At 48.2% G+C, this 15,474-nt stretch overlaps 1 long non-coding RNA gene across 1 annotated transcript in view; it reads right to left on the minus strand.

The window, feature by feature from the left end:
• Positions 1–11,099, minus strand: part of LOC110577248 — a 133,362-nt gene extending 122,263 nt beyond the window's left edge. The window contains exon 1 of the long non-coding RNA XR_002480110.1: positions 11,031–11,099. This is a non-coding gene — a long non-coding RNA (uncharacterized LOC110577248). The remainder of the gene's footprint in view (positions 1–11,030) is intronic.
• Positions 11,100–15,474: the final 4,375 nt, after the last annotated feature.

The raw sequence follows: 15,474 nt of genomic DNA on the forward strand, positions 1-15,474 counted from the left end.
GATGCACACATTAAAACAACCACAATCAGTGTTTTCACAATGAGCTGGCCACAAATCTGGAATAATCAATGTCTTTAGCAAAAAGCAGGCAAATGCTTGAATCGTTCCTCCAAGCCCAACATGGACTGAGGGTACTAAAAACTCCAGCCCTAAATTGTAGTTAATTCTTAAATTAATTCTTAATTCTTAAAATTTTACTACATTAGCATCAAGCTGTTCTTCTGGAATCCTCTGTTATACGGGTGACCTTCATTGTGATTAACTACCATGGAGTTATTGGCTCAGTGCACTGGAAAGTAAGTGTGACCTTAGAGTTGGAAGATCCATATTTAAATCTCAATCCTGTCACCCATTAGATAAATGATTTTGCCCAGTCATTGTACCTCCATGAGTCTCAAAACTCTTCCATAAAATGCAAATAATACTACTTACCTCACGTGGTGGTTGTGATTACATGACATTAGTTATGTGAAAGTGCCTAGCACAGTGTCCTGCCCATAACAGTGCTCAGAAATATTTATAAACTTGAATAAGCACCTCTTGCATTAAATGACGATTATTCACAATGAGTCTTTTTCGTAGTACTTTAACTGAAACGTCCAAGTATTCACTGTTAAGAAGACTTTTCTCTTAGCAAGAGCTGTATGTCCTACCAGACTATGAATGATACTTCAGGGAATAATAATCATAATCATAAAAATCCTAGAAAAAAAAACATCTTGAGAGGGAAAAATTCTGTCATACTATGCAATCTTTTCATCTTTTAACTGTCTCCACTTTCCTGTCTATACTGAAACTAAAATATTAAATCACAGGCAGGTGTCCTCAGGTTTACCACACTTGGCGATGATAACTAACTTGGTAAGCCCAACCACAATGGAGGCAACTCTCCCACAGCTCATTAACTCTCCCCAGTTATCCCAAGAATTGATAACAATGGGGAAACCATTTGGAAAATACAAGATGAAACAGAAAAGCCATTCTTAGGTAACAATTGGGAATCCCTGTGAACTTGGCAATCAAAGAGGATAAAAAGCTTGGAGGAGAAAAAGGTGTGGGTGATGATTATGTAAACATAGCACTGAACTTTTGAAAGCCAACTTCCAACTGAAATGGGAAGTGATTGAGAAGAACAGGTGTATTGGAGACCCAGTTATGCAGGTAGGAAATAGGAGTGGGTTTATCAATGTTACTAGTTCTAAAATGAGATAAGATGCTACTATTTGAACCTAGAACCAGTATCTGTGCTCAGAATGAAAGTGGGTTTTCCATAATAAGTTTGCAGTTTCCTCTAAGGTGTGTGTGTGTGTGTGTGTGTGTGTTTTAAGAAGCCTAGACGCTAGAGATGGAACTAATTTGTTAATGGGGAAAAAAAAAACCAACACAGCACTTTCACTGCCTGCCATAACGAGCTTGTGTTTTCTTCCAACACTCTGAGAACCAAGTGCAGCAAAAAATGCCACGCAATGAAAACTTTTAGTTTTTTAAATAAAATGATGAGGAAGGTTTTTTTTAAAACACACACACACACACAGATGTTGGGTTTACATAAATAATCAACCAAAACATTTTTCTACCATATAACTTTCTTGTCAAGCATATATTTTTCTTTTTCCTGGAAACTCAATGTCAGAAGTATATGATGATAATGACTGTTTTTCAATAGATAATTGGATAATTCTGGGGTCAGAATGAAAAAAATATATAAATCTCATCTTATATCAAATTCATTTTTAGGAACAGGGTGGAAATAGTCTAACATTGTTTGAAGTAAGTTGTCTCTGTACTTGAGCTCATGGTCTATCAATTTTTCCAGAGATGTAGGTTCTTAACCTTATTCTTAGAGCTTTTGGACTTAAAATCCAATGGACTAAAAGTTGCAGTCTTTTTTTTTTAAAGCATGTTTACTTCCAAATATTCAGGCATGGAATCTCCTCATTCTGGTACATAGTTTAAGGACAGAGTTCTTTCTACTTGCACTGCTATCAAGAGCTACATCTGAAACAGGACATATAGACATAGCCCTAAAGCAGAGTGTGCTTGTCCACATTTCATCTGGAGCCCCAGAGTGATTCACTCTAAAGAAGGCTGCCCATTGTCCTCAGATACTCTCTCTAGAAGAAGGCAGGATCCAACTTCCCCTTTGAGCTTCACCTTTTCTTAAAGAGTGATAGATTACCTCCACCTGCCCAGCCGGTATTCTTACAATCACACCTGAGTTTTGTCAGAAACACAGACTTGTCATCCTTAAAAGGCAGAAAAGGGGAGATTAAGCCAGGTAGCCTACATCCTACTGGATGTGAAGATGAGACTCCTGAGAGCCTGTCGGTGTGCACTGATATGCTTCTCCTTCATGAGGAAATAACTCTTTCCTTCAACAGGCCTGAAATAGAACCACTTTCCTCACCCAAACACAGCTGAGAACAGCAAGGCAGAAACCAGAGGCTGTTGGCTACGATGTCCAGCACCAAGAAGAAGTGGAGAGCCGTGGGGTACAGTCCCTCCAGGGTGACAGTAAGCCTGGCAACCAGTTTCTGCAAAGCTTGGCAGAAGGAAAAGAAAGCCTCTTTAGAAATACAGTTGGCAAAACACTGAATATAAAGGATACTCTGAGCAACTGCATAATTACAGACTCAGAGTAACTGTCTAAACTGGATCCCCATAGTATATCCTTTGTATGTCAGTGGAGTAGTCTAGACCCCCCTGCACATCCTTTAACAAAACGGCTCTCTAGGCTTCCTTCTTCCTTCCTTTACAGCAGTGATGGAGATGGATGGAGAGGGAAAAGTAAACCCAGGAAGATACATACTCCAACTTATTGCCTAAGGTTTATGACTTTGGATCTGAGTTCAAACCCAGATATTACTACTTACTGTGTTACCTCATTTGAGGTACTTAACCCCCAGGGTTTCAACTTCTAAGACTGTGCCGATGACAAGAGGTACGACATGTCAAGCCCTCGGCACAGGGCCTGGCACGTGGTGTACCCAATCCATAACCCTCCTATCAACGGGAGCCCCAGCCCCACCACTGCGTCTTCTGTGTCTCCGTTAAGCCTGGAACATGCATCCATCATAACACCTCTGACACTTTCCTATGCTTTTGTGCTGACAATGCATCTCCAGATTGTAAGCCCTGTGAGGGCAGCGTTGACACTATATTCTCGGTACTGAGCATGTGCACATACACGCATAAGCTTGCATGCACACACACATGGGCGTGTGCACACACACGCACACACACACACACACCCCACTATGAGGTTAACAAATGTTTGCTGGACAAACAAGTGAATGAATGAACAGATTGCTGGGTTACTTTCATTGTTTATTACTATATAATTCCAGTTTTAAAAACCTTTCTCCAGATGTTGTTATAGATGACTAACTTGTCTAGGTTAACTGAGCCTGCTGACCACAGGTGGATTCCAACTAAAGCAGCATCCCTCGGTCTGAGTGAACTACAGTCTGTACTAACACAAACTCCTATCCCAGTGCTATAAACAGATTCCCATATCTAACTCCCCTAGATTAGATTTCCATAACTGTGCTCCTTTCTAATTGGGGAGTTCTAGAACCAAACTCCATTTTGGCACAGGTAAGCATCCTTTCACTTTTTTCAGAATTTTAAAAAAGGAGAGCAAGAAGAAATGTTAATGAAGTCGTTAGCATACACACACACACACACACAATTTCAGAGAAAATGCAGTGAGCAAGTACCAGGTGGGAGGACTCCAGAGCTCATGGCAAACACTGCCAAGCAGAGGCCACACCAGCCACGGATGTTATCCCTGAAGCTCTGGCTCAAGGCAGGGTAAGAACATCCTTTCCCACCGCCTCTCAACAGCCAATCCGCTCCTTTCCTCACTCTGAGGATACCCCTCCTCGTTCATAGCTTTAGAGAGAAAACTAAAGGTTCCTAAATCCAGGATCTCCTCAGACTTACTCTCCAGTATCTTTTCATGGACAGAGAATCACTGCTTGGAAATACCCCTGAGGAGCCTCTAGAACAAGAGGCCCAGCACAGTCTTAATACACCCATGATTTACACACAAGCCACACTGGCCACAAAGCACAAAATACCTTCCAAGATCTTTCAGAAATATAATTTGGAAAAAAAAAAAAGTAAACATTAATTCTGCTCTGTGTAGGAACAATTTCCATTTGCAAGGGAAAGTTTATCCAAAAACAAGCCCATGTTTCAGTTACTTTCAAGGTCCTGCCATGTGAATGAAAAGCCAAAATAAATTTCAAATCATTTTCCCCAAAGTTCTAGCCTTTGAAATGCCCTCACTTGACCAGTTTCAAAACTGGTGTTTCCAAGTTTCAATTCCAAAGAACCATTTTTTTTTTTAAGATTTTATTTATTTATCTGACAGAGAGAGACACAGAGAGAGAGGGAACACAAGCAGGGGGAGTGGGAGAGGGAGAAGCGGGCCTCCCGCGGAGCAGGGAGCCCAATGTGGGGCTCGATCCCAGGACCCTGGGATCATGATCTGAGCCAAAGGCAGATGCTTAACGACTGAGCCACCCAGGCACCCCAAACCATTTTTTTTTTTAAGGCAAAGTTTCCTCTGAATAAAAACTGCGACCGAGTATATTTAATGTGATTATTATACCTGACGCAGGTGACAGCCAAACGGGACTGGCTCACAACAGAGGCAGAAGGAAGAGTCTGCAAATGGTAAATAGCAAACGAGGAAGAAGGAATCTACCTCTCAAGAAGCACTGTCAAAAAAGGGGAAGAAGAACTGTAACTTCGAACATTGCTTAGAGAGTAAATCCTAAAAGTTCTCATCACAAGGAAAAATAATTCTGCAGCTACGTGCGGTGATGGATGTTGACTAGACTTACTGTGGTCATCATTTAATCTATCCAAATACTGAATCATTATCCCATATACCTGAAACTAAGATAGTGTTGTATGTCAATTTTATCTAAATAAAAAATTGAGAGGGGGAGGGAAAAAGAAAAAGAACAGGAGAAGAGAGCAAGAAAGAGCAGGGCAGCCCCGAGAGAGACAAAGACACAAAGACCCGCACTGGAAGCCGGGGGCAGTGCAGACACAAAGAGGCAGCGTGCAGAGGAGGGGCCAAAACGGGGCGGCCTGATCAGCAGGAGGAGAAGCTGACAGTAGTCATCAGAAAGGATAGCCTACCCCGCGTCAAAGAGCAGGCTGGATGGTGGGGGGAAGCAATTAAATACCAATGACAGATGGAGATAAGGGTATCCAAGGCAAAGTGTCCCTAAGACACTTGAAACCGAGGGCTGCCGGGAGGTGGCTGGGCAGCCGCAATGGAGGGAGCAGGAGGGGTAGCATATCAAAGAGGAGACACGGGGTCCCAGGATGAGGAGAAATCTGCCAAAGTCTGGGGGCCGGAGGAACGGCTACTGGGATGTGCGTGGGGAGCAGGCCTGTGGCTGCACAAGAAACGCTAGAGAAGTCCTGACTGAAGGAGACACCCTCCACAGCTCAGCAGCTTCTTCCTCCTCCAGGGAGAGAGTCGCTTCTAACCTCTCCGGAGCCCAGGGCCGAAGGGGCAACATGGTCCCCGTGACCAAGGGCTGCTGGCTCATTGTCCAACAGTCCCCCGGTGGAAAAGACCAGACAGGTTAAGATGGCATCCACCCATCCCAGTGGATGTATCTGGAATCCACCGGGCAGGGTGTAGCACTCCACACCATTAAACAGGAATAACCACTTGGACAGAGTCATCTTCTGAAAGGAGCGGGGCTGGCTGAAGACAGATAATGGGTCCAACAGCCATGTCGGGCCTCTCTATGTGGCTATGTACGTGTGCATGCCGGTATGTGTGTGCACGTGTGACAGGAAAGAGGGATGCGTGTGTCAGAAAGCCGGCAACTGCACTTGAGAGCCAAGACTTAAAACTGCAATATAAGAACAATTTTAATGTGCAGCAAAACGTAATGAGGAAGAGAGTCGCCCCAGGTAAAGAACCCGGTGAATAGCCCAATGAGGACCATGGCAGTGGGGACACACACAGTGAAGCCTCAGGAAGGGGGCGGCTCCGCCTCCTGCTTGGTACAAGTTGATCCTTCCAAGACTCAGCCAGTGAGAGCTCGGAGCTGTGAGTTGGGAGATTTTTCCGTTCCAATCCCAGCCCAGGCAAGGCCCTCGACGGCTGAGCCTCAGTTTCCTCTTGTGCAATACAGAGCCACCTGGCCATCAGCCCTGAGAACCAAACAGAGCTCTTGAAAATCTCAATGCAAATGGCAGTAAAACCAACTGAAAGCTGAAACACTGCACAGTTCGAGTACTGCTGTGAAAAAGGGACCAAGTAAGAGATACGTGGACGTGTAGATGGAGCACAGAGGGGATTAAGGGTTTAGAACCATGGGTCTAACTCAGCAACTATGAGTCGCCCAGGGACCTGAAGCAGCAGTGGTTTCCAGTGCAAGAGCCCCTAAGAGGTAGAAGAGCTTCAGGCTGGGTTTTATACATGTCCAAGTGAATATGGCTTATTTTATAACCTTTTATAGAACAAAGGGATTGCAGCTGACTGATCCTAATAAAGGGCTGTGATTTATGCTGCTACTCCTAAAGAGCATTTATTCACTTCCATGCACAGTGATGAGGAGGGCAGAAGGCTTCTGAGTCCTGGGCAGGAGTCAGGGCCCAGGGAGGCTCTCTCCACACACACAAGGCCTTGTCTCTCTAGTACATGCACCCCACATGTGATAAACCACAGAATGCCCAGTCCATCTTCCTGCACACAGATTCCCCTTCTCGGATTTTAAATGGTGCGTCACCTTGGTACTCTGGCTTATCTGAGCTGCCATGATTACAACACCAACATGAATACACAAAAGGTACTGTCTCCTACCACAGCCCACATACAGCACAGGTTTAGTCTGTTGTTTCTGAACTGTGAATCCAGCCAGGGCTGGGCTCAAGCCCTTCTTCATCTTTATAGGTTCTCCAGGCCTGCCACATTGTAAACACTCAACAGAAGATTTGCTGAATTAAACCAAAGAGCCAGATCATCTTGGATAAGTAACAACTTGTGGGAAACTCAAGTTTTGTCATGGATAAGATAAGGGATGTGGGCAAAACACCATCCAGCTCTGGCAAATGCAAAATAACCCAATATTCTGAAAACAAAAAAAGCACTGTCTGAATACACATTGTCTTTTTTATATACTTCATGCAAAAGAAATATGTATGTAATTAAACCTGATTCATATGTCTAATTCAAAATACATTTTTAATATTAGACCCATCCCTTTGTTAGTCAATGAAACACAAAAGCTGTGTGGGTTTTAAGTATGAAAAAACTATACATACTGGTTATCCCTGAAAAAATCTGTTCAAAAAAAATGTTAATTCTGACATTTCCTTTTAAACGTTCTCCCCTGAAAGACTGTATCTAGAATAACACTGACCTAACAGAAATAAGACTATTGACAATGGCTACAGTTTAACAAAGGCGTCTGGATTTTTACCTTCCTTGGTTACTGCACAAAAGCAGCAAATGTAAGTACAGTTGCCCCAGCAGCTGGTAAGTTCTCTCCCATATGCAAAGAAGTTGTGAAACAGCTGGGGAATGCAAGATGCTTTTGAACAAGCTGCTATGTGATCCAAAATAACGCGCTGCCTGGCTGCCTGTTCATCTTCCGTACAATGAAAGCGACAGCCCAGGGCAGGTCTGGCGCATGCCCTGCAGCTGCTTCTTTCTTTGCAGCAGGGACCCAACAAGTGGCTACAAATGGAGTAAGATGCACAAAAGCGGAAACCTTGCTCCCAACCCTTTGCATGCTGTCACACGGTTACGCGTGCAGCTCATTTTCCAGGGTGGGAGAAAGCTGCATTTTATACCCAAATGTAAAACCTCTCTGATGCTTTAAATGGCAACCCCTCCCTGTACTCCAGACCCATGCACTTCTTGGTGACAACCTTCCCAGTTAGGGTGGTGTTTGATGACATTATAGGGTTTCTGGTGCTTTTGCTCATGACCGATTGTTTAAAAGATAAACGCACAAGAAAAATCCACAGCTACACACTAGCAATGTTAAAGAGGTCTTTCCAAAACAACCTGGCATAAAAAAGGATTTCTCCACTTGTAAAGCTTTTGGGCTTTCTAACATAGGAACTAGCTCTACTGGTTGTTCACTAGTTGTTCAGCCTGAGCATGGCCTTACTTCTTTGTATCAGCTTCCAAGTTACAGTCCAGCCATTTTCAGATCATACATCATTTACCATATTTAAGCAAATATTTTTGAAATGGTATCTCAAACGCTCCTCCCTTCCCCACCAATCTGGTGGCTCACCTTTAAACAGACTCCAGAAAAATACCCTATTTTCCAGAGAAATATTCCCTCTTGCCAAGACTGGGCCAGCACAAGTTTCAAAGAAGCGGATATTTTTCTTCAGTGTTATAAAGGGCAACTGAATGAGCAAAGAGAATAGCTTCCTTTGCTCCAGCGTGTCTGGTTTTGCGTTTGTTTTTTTCTTTAAGTCCTGTCATCCTAGCCATTAGGATACTGGCTTCAAATTTAAAGGAAAGATAAATGGCTAGAGGACTGACCACAAAATTATACAGTGGTAAAATTAGGAAGAAAGCCCTACAGTTCCGGAGCCCCTTGTAAATTCCTTGGGCAACTAGACAGAATTTTCCATCACTACCAACCCCACCTCCCAACCGCTGATTCCAAAAGAGGAATCACTCACTGCATTGCATGGCAGTATTAACTAAGAAGAATAGCAAGTTCAAGGCAAATATCAATGAACTATTTTACCTCTTTGGAGGAGACAAGGAAAGAGAGAAAGAATCTGTTCTTAAACATCATGGTTATTAACATTTGTTGAATAGCTACCATGTGCTAGACTCTGTGCTACTAAGTACTTTATATAGATTATCAAATTTAACCCTCATAGCTTCAAAGCAGGAGGTGCTATTATTATCCCTGTCTTAGAAGAGGAAAACAAAGTTCAGAGAGGCTGAGCAACTTGCCCAATATTGCAGAGCTATAAATGGTGGAGGTGGCATTTCAAGCCTGCCATTGTGATTTCAGATGCTTGCCCTTAATCATCATGCCTCGCTGGCTCCCCAACTGGCATTGCCCTGGGACGTTCTGAGTCACAGACTGTCATTCCAGAGTTTAAAACAACATCTTTCTTAAAGGCAATGCATTTTAAGAACATTCAAGACAATAACAACAGCCCCTATTACAAACTTGAGCTCAATGATGCATAAATGTGCACAGATAAAATCATGTTGTTGGATGCTGAAAAGGCATTTGAGTTTTAACTCATTAGGCAGTTAATTAAGGTTGGCCATATTTCCAAGGCAGACTTAATGTTACACACATATCCAGCATGGTGGCCAAGTCACACCACTTAAACAGGGGAGGAACTGCAGCTCTTGCAACAGGGAAGGGAAACAGATTCATGCCATGTGGAGCTTCCACCTCAGGCCCACCTGCCTCATGAGACACCGCAAAATGCAGAGCAGAGCTATTTCTGACTCTCTTTGGAGTTGTCAGAAAATTCTAAGGATTTCTGGAAGAAGCCTTAGAAACCTTAAACTTAAAGAGTTGGTTTAGTTTTTGGTGCTGGTCCTAACAAAAGTCAGCAAGATGTAGAAAGTCCGCCTAACCCTAATGCCTAACATCACCAAACCCCAACCTGGGCTTATAGCACATACCGTGACTCTTTAATCAGCAATCAATAAACAACTCTTCAGTATCAGCCTTTGCCAAAGACACTGGGAGGAGCAAACAGTACTCTTAGGAGCAAGCCAGACTCTTTAAGCTTCAGTTTACTCATCTGTAAAATAAAAATAACCTCTTCGGAGAAGGAGAATGGTGAAGATCCTTCCCAAGTGTGTGTGAAGAGTCTCTCATCCACTAGGCACTTTATAAAAACCAGTTCCTGCCCTTTCCTTACTACAGAAGGGAGTGGAGGCAGATAAGAAAGCATGTGAATTCTATCCATTGATTACTGGGGGGTATGGTTTCACATCGGAGCAGAGTGCCCTGGGTTTTTCTTCAGCACCTCCTCGTCTCACGTCCAGAGCCCCGAACGTCTGGTGCGCGGTGGAGATGTTGCCCAGGCCACTTCAGGGACAAGACTTGTGCACAGGCTGAGTTTGCCTAAGTTCCCACAACCTCCGGGAAAACAACGAGTCCTCTTTATTTCCCCTGCCATCCTTCTCCCCTATTGCACGAGGAACTTCCTGGTGCAATAAGCTGTCAGACTTCACCAGAGCTGTAATGCCTTCGTCAGAACCGCTTAACCCCGCACCTGACCCAGACTGCGGCCTGGACTGGAGCCTCCCGGCCGCTCACCCACAGTAATACAATTACCGCCTTCTGGAGCTCGGCTCAGGGTGCCGGCGGCTGCCGGCGGTCCCCGGGGGCCTAAACCACTCCCTTCCGGGAGCCCGCACGCCACCCGAATCTGCAGGGAGGGGCGTGGACTGGCGGGCTGGCCTGGCGCGCCGCGCGGGGACTTCAAACCCGCGCGGGCCCTGCGGAGGCGCGACCCTGGTACCGGAGGAGGGGCGCGGGAGCCACGGCAGCTCTCGCCACTCGCCCGTGCAGTCGGGAGAGGAAACGGGCAGTGTCGCAGTTCTGAACACTCGCGTGCACCCCACCGCCCGGGTCGCCCCCCTTCCCCGCCCCTCCTCCCAGCGTAACGGGCCACGGAGCTAACTTCCCGAAACTCCGCAGAGGGAAATCCTGCACCGGCCCGCACCTCGGGGCGGGCGTGCGCGCGCCACGGCGCGCTGGGGACGGAAGTGGGTGGGAGCAGTGGCCGCGCCGCGCCTTTGTTACTGCTCCGGGACCTCGCGGGCCGCCGGGAGCACCCCATCGCAGCAGCCGGCAATCGGCCGCCTGCTCCCAGGTTCCCGTCGCCGACCCGGGCAGTACCGCCCAGAGCCAGAGTAAAAGTGGCCCCACCTCCGGCCCCCGAGAACGGCGCGCAGCGGCGTGTCCTAGTGTCTGCCGGCCTTAGTCTACGCTGCCGTTCCCTGCCCTGGGGCCACCGCGCGGAGGGACGTTCCTCACCTTCCTGAGCTTTCCCCAGACCTCTGGGTGGCAGAATCGCCGCTTCCCGGCGGACAGCGGCTTGGCAGCCCCAGCTTCTCAACAGCGCCACGGCCACTCCCTGCCTCCTTTCACAGAGCGAGGATCGGGTCCCCCCTCTCGGGATGATTCACTACGCTCCTTACCTGGAGGCTCGAACAAGTCCCCTCCCCTCCGCCGGCCCGCGCAGCGATCGGGAGCTGGCGCCCTCTGCCGGGCCACCAGCGGGAGCAGCCGCGGGACCGAGCGAGGAGCAGGACAGAGGGTCGGAACCTGGAGCCCACCCGAGCGCAGGACCCCCGCACCCAGCACCGACGGTCATCCCTTCCCGAGCAGTGGCCAGCGCGCCGGGGCCATCCTGGCCGCCGTGCCAGTGCTGAGGCCAGACCCCAGGGGAAGAGGACCAGAGCTGTCCTCGCGCCCCCGGGCCACTGGGCGCGCCCGGAGTCCCCCACTTGAGGGCCAGCCGGTGCAGCCCCGCCCCCAGGGATGTCCCAAAGAAACCACCATGAATCGCGTCTGCACGTCTAGTTTTAAAACACTGGAAAAGCAGTTTTACTGAGGGAAAACAAAGTTTGTGTCTTGTATCTCAGTAGCCTTCTCCTGCTCGAATTAAAGAGGCGGAGGGGAGGGCGGTGGCCCGTCACACACACACCCTCCCCCGAGTCCTAGGGCTAGGAAGCGGCTTGGGGTGAGCTCCAGGCGTATCCGCAGCCCCGGGCCACCGGCGCTCTTGGGTGCCGGTGGAGCCCTGGGTCTGGCTTGGGGCTGGAGGCCGGGGCCGCCGTGTCACTCACCCGGCCGGGAGGAGTGGCTGTCCGAATGACTCGCGCTTTCGCCAGAGTAAACACACTAACAGCAGGTTAGCCTATCCCCTTCCCCCCCCCCCACCCCCCGCCACCGGTCCTGAGTGAAACTTTGCAGGGCGACTAAGAGGAGGGGCAGGGGAAACCTACACGCGAGGGCCCGCGTCCCACCACGGGGCGCCCGCACACTCACACTCCAACTTCACAGCCCCACTCACCCGTTCGGCTCGCCCGCCGCGGTCGCCCACCTGCCGGGCGGGCCCCCCTCCCCCCGCACAAAGTTCCCCGCAGCGACGAAGGTGGCGGTCGCTCCGCAGCGGCGCCGGGCGGGGAGGCGCACACTGGCGCGGGACCTCGGCGACCGCGGCACCGTCCCCACACTAGCTGGCTCTCGGCGAGGGGCCCGGCAGACTCGCCGCCGCAGCCGGAGCAGAGCAAGTTGCGAGGCAGGTCAGGGCCGACCGGGAGCCTCGGTTCCCGAGTGCCGACGCGCGAGTCCCGGCGCGGCAGGCGGGCGCCGGGTATCACTTGTAGGGCCCCCGGGTGTCGGCCGCCGGGCGCTCTGAGTGGCTCGGACGGCGCGCCAGGCCCGCGGGGCGGCGCGACCCACCCCCTCGGCGCGCTCCCGCCCTGGCCCGGCCCGGGGACGCGCGCAAGCGCACACGCCTGGCGGCGCCGGGGCTCCCCGGACTCTCGCTCGCCCGCATGCATGCCGCCCGGGGCCCGGAGGGGCGCCGCTTACCCTTAGAGACCCGGAGCGGCCGCTCTGAGTTTGAGCCGTTCGCGGGATAAAACCCACCAACGCGTGCGAACGTTGCAGTCGGTAGAGCTCTGGGCCAGTTGTCAAGGAGACCGCCCTTGTCGGCCCGGTCACAACTGTGAAGTCTCCCGGCCCCCTCCCCCCGCCCAAAGGCGCATCTGGACAAGGGACCGTGCCCTATCTCAGTGGTTCCCACACTTGACACTTCAGCCAATCACAGTCCCCCGAGATTTGTTAAAACACGGCTTGTTTTTGTCTCCCCCACCTCCCCCCTCTTTCTCCCCTTTCTGATCCTTTTAGTCTAACGAGGGCCCGAGAATTTGCGTTTCTAGGTGATGCTGAGGCGGTTGAGAACATCAGATCAGTTAAAGTTTGTAAAGTAGATGGTAATCTGCAAGGCAGTAGATACATTTATCCTTGTTAAATCCACTTGTGTGATTTATCTGTTTCAGTAGCCAGTGTTCACATTGCATTTCGTTCCAACCCCGGCTTCTTTTCCTCCAAACGCTAGACTCTTATTTTTCCTCTTGGGTATGCACTGAGCTTTTGTGTATACCAGCCCCCATCAGAAAAACAAAAGGTGAGTACGTGAGTTTGCTAGGGCCACCATAACAAAGCACCACAGTCTGGCCTAAGCAACAGAAATTTATTTTCTCACAGTTTTGGAGGCTAGAAGCCCAAAATCAAAGTGTCAACATAATTATTTCTTCTGAGGCCTCTCTCCTTAGCTTGTAGATGGCTATCATCTCTTATAAAGACACCAGTCGTGCTGGATTTTAGGGCCCACCTATATGACCCCATTTTAATTTAATTTCTTCCTTAAAGACCCTATCTCTAAACACAGCCACTTTCTGAGGTGCTGGGAGTTAGGACTTCAACAGATGAATTTTGAGGGGATACAACTCAGCCCGTAACAGGGAGCTTCACTGCCCCTAAGAGGCTAGAACAGAAACTGAGTTCTGCTTTCCCATCCTTGTAGGCTGGCCTGAGGACTCACATACCGGTAACAGAGTGCTGCGCTTGATAGCTGGAAGGGCTTAAAACCTAGTAAAGAAACCACACTCTCAACTGAGCATATGGTCCTCTGGAAGACAACACCCAATGTGTGAAATGAATATTGGGAATCTATCAGGAATCAGGGACCCCTACCCAGCAAACATTTCAGAACTAGCCCTTTACTTTTTGTTAATGACTAGGTACAAGTCACCCTTACCTTTGTCTTGCTTTGTTGGAGCTATGATCTCCACCTGGCACCTGTGTCATCTCCAGAAGGCTCCAGAAGGAAGGACTGTATTCAATAAATATATTAAAGACTCTTCATTCCTCCTGCTAGCTAGAGAAGACAGGAAGGAAGGACAAGGGCTGTCTGCACTGACCCCACACTAACCAGTCATGGGAATGACTGATCTCCAGCAAATCAGTAATTGCCCTGAATTTGGAGCCTCGTCCCCAGTCTTCTGATTCTGTCCTACTTCATATCTTTGCCTTGTGGCTTTGTCTAACACCAGGCCCGGCTTCTCCCCAAGCCCCAGATCCAAATGGCTATGGGATCACCATACAGCTCCAAACTCAGTATGTCCATGATTGAACTCTTACCCCGCCCCCAACCATGCCCTCCACCTGCATGCAATCCCCATCTGAATGGATGGCTCAAAGGCCACTCCAGTCATGCCAGCCAGAAACCTGGGAGGCATCCAAGATGTGACCTGCTTGAATCAACTTGCTACTGTGTCCTTAAGGTTCCACAGAGGCTTCCCCTCTTCATTCCCACCGCCATTGCCTCAGCCAAGGCCTTTTGTACGATTTCTCATCTGGTGTTTGACACCAGACTCCTAACTAGACTCTTTTCTCCACAAGGCTTCTTGGCCAGCATCCTCTACACGACTTCTTCAAGCATCTTTCAAAAACAGAAACCTTGTTATCCTCTGCCCTTCTTAAAACCTCTCAATGGATTCCCTTTGTGTTTCAGGAGAAAACTCAAGCTTCTTTGCTCGCTTGCCTCCAGAGGTTCATCTTTGATCATTTTCCCATCGATGCCCTTCCCTGAAGCCCGGGACCACTCATAATGCCCTACAGATTCAAGAGGTCCCATGCTTTCTGAACACAAATACTTAGGACGTCCTTGGTCTAGAGAGAAGGTGTCATTCACCCCTTTCTGAATTAGGGGCCTCTTGTTTCTCTCACAGCCCCCCATTTGGGTCTCAGGTGTAGCTCTTAGAACACTGGGGCAAGATTACTGGGTCACTTTTCTGTGTCCTCCATTAAACCATGAGCTCCTGGAGGACAAAAACCTCATCCATTTTTTGTATGTTTGAAGTCTTGGAAAAAAAAAAAAAGTTTGCTTTAAGGAATGAATTAATTCTCGGGAATTCAGAGGATCTGGTCAAACTTAACATTTGCTTGCAAATACCTTATCTGAAGCAATCTTCACTTTTCTGACAATATTTGGTGAACACTCTTAAGTCACCCCCTGTTTGAATTATAGATTCATCCTTTAGAATCTTGAATTAACTTCTATGCTTCCTAAATCCCCAGAGTTTCCTAGAGTTTTTCAAGCTGCCGGTCAGGAGATCAATTTTGTGGGTAAAGATAAGTATCTTTGTTTTATGAAATCAAATTAGTATTAAAACAATCAAGTGCACCCTACATAGTAAATATTATTTTCATGAAAGTTTTGTTTTGGTTAACTGTATTTGCAAGCTGTGTGCGTGCGTGCGCACGCACGTGTGTGTGTGTACGTGTGCAGGGTTGTTGTATCATCAAATTTATTCCTTTCTGTGGGTCATGGTCAAAAAACTGGCACAACACTCTCTTAAGCAGCACTGGAGCTGTGCCCACCATAGGACACATTTCTGGAGAC

This window comes from Neomonachus schauinslandi, chromosome 5, assembly GCF_002201575.2.
Source record: "Neomonachus schauinslandi chromosome 5, ASM220157v2, whole genome shotgun sequence".
Classification (NCBI taxonomy): domain Eukaryota; kingdom Metazoa; phylum Chordata; class Mammalia; order Carnivora; family Phocidae; genus Neomonachus; species Neomonachus schauinslandi.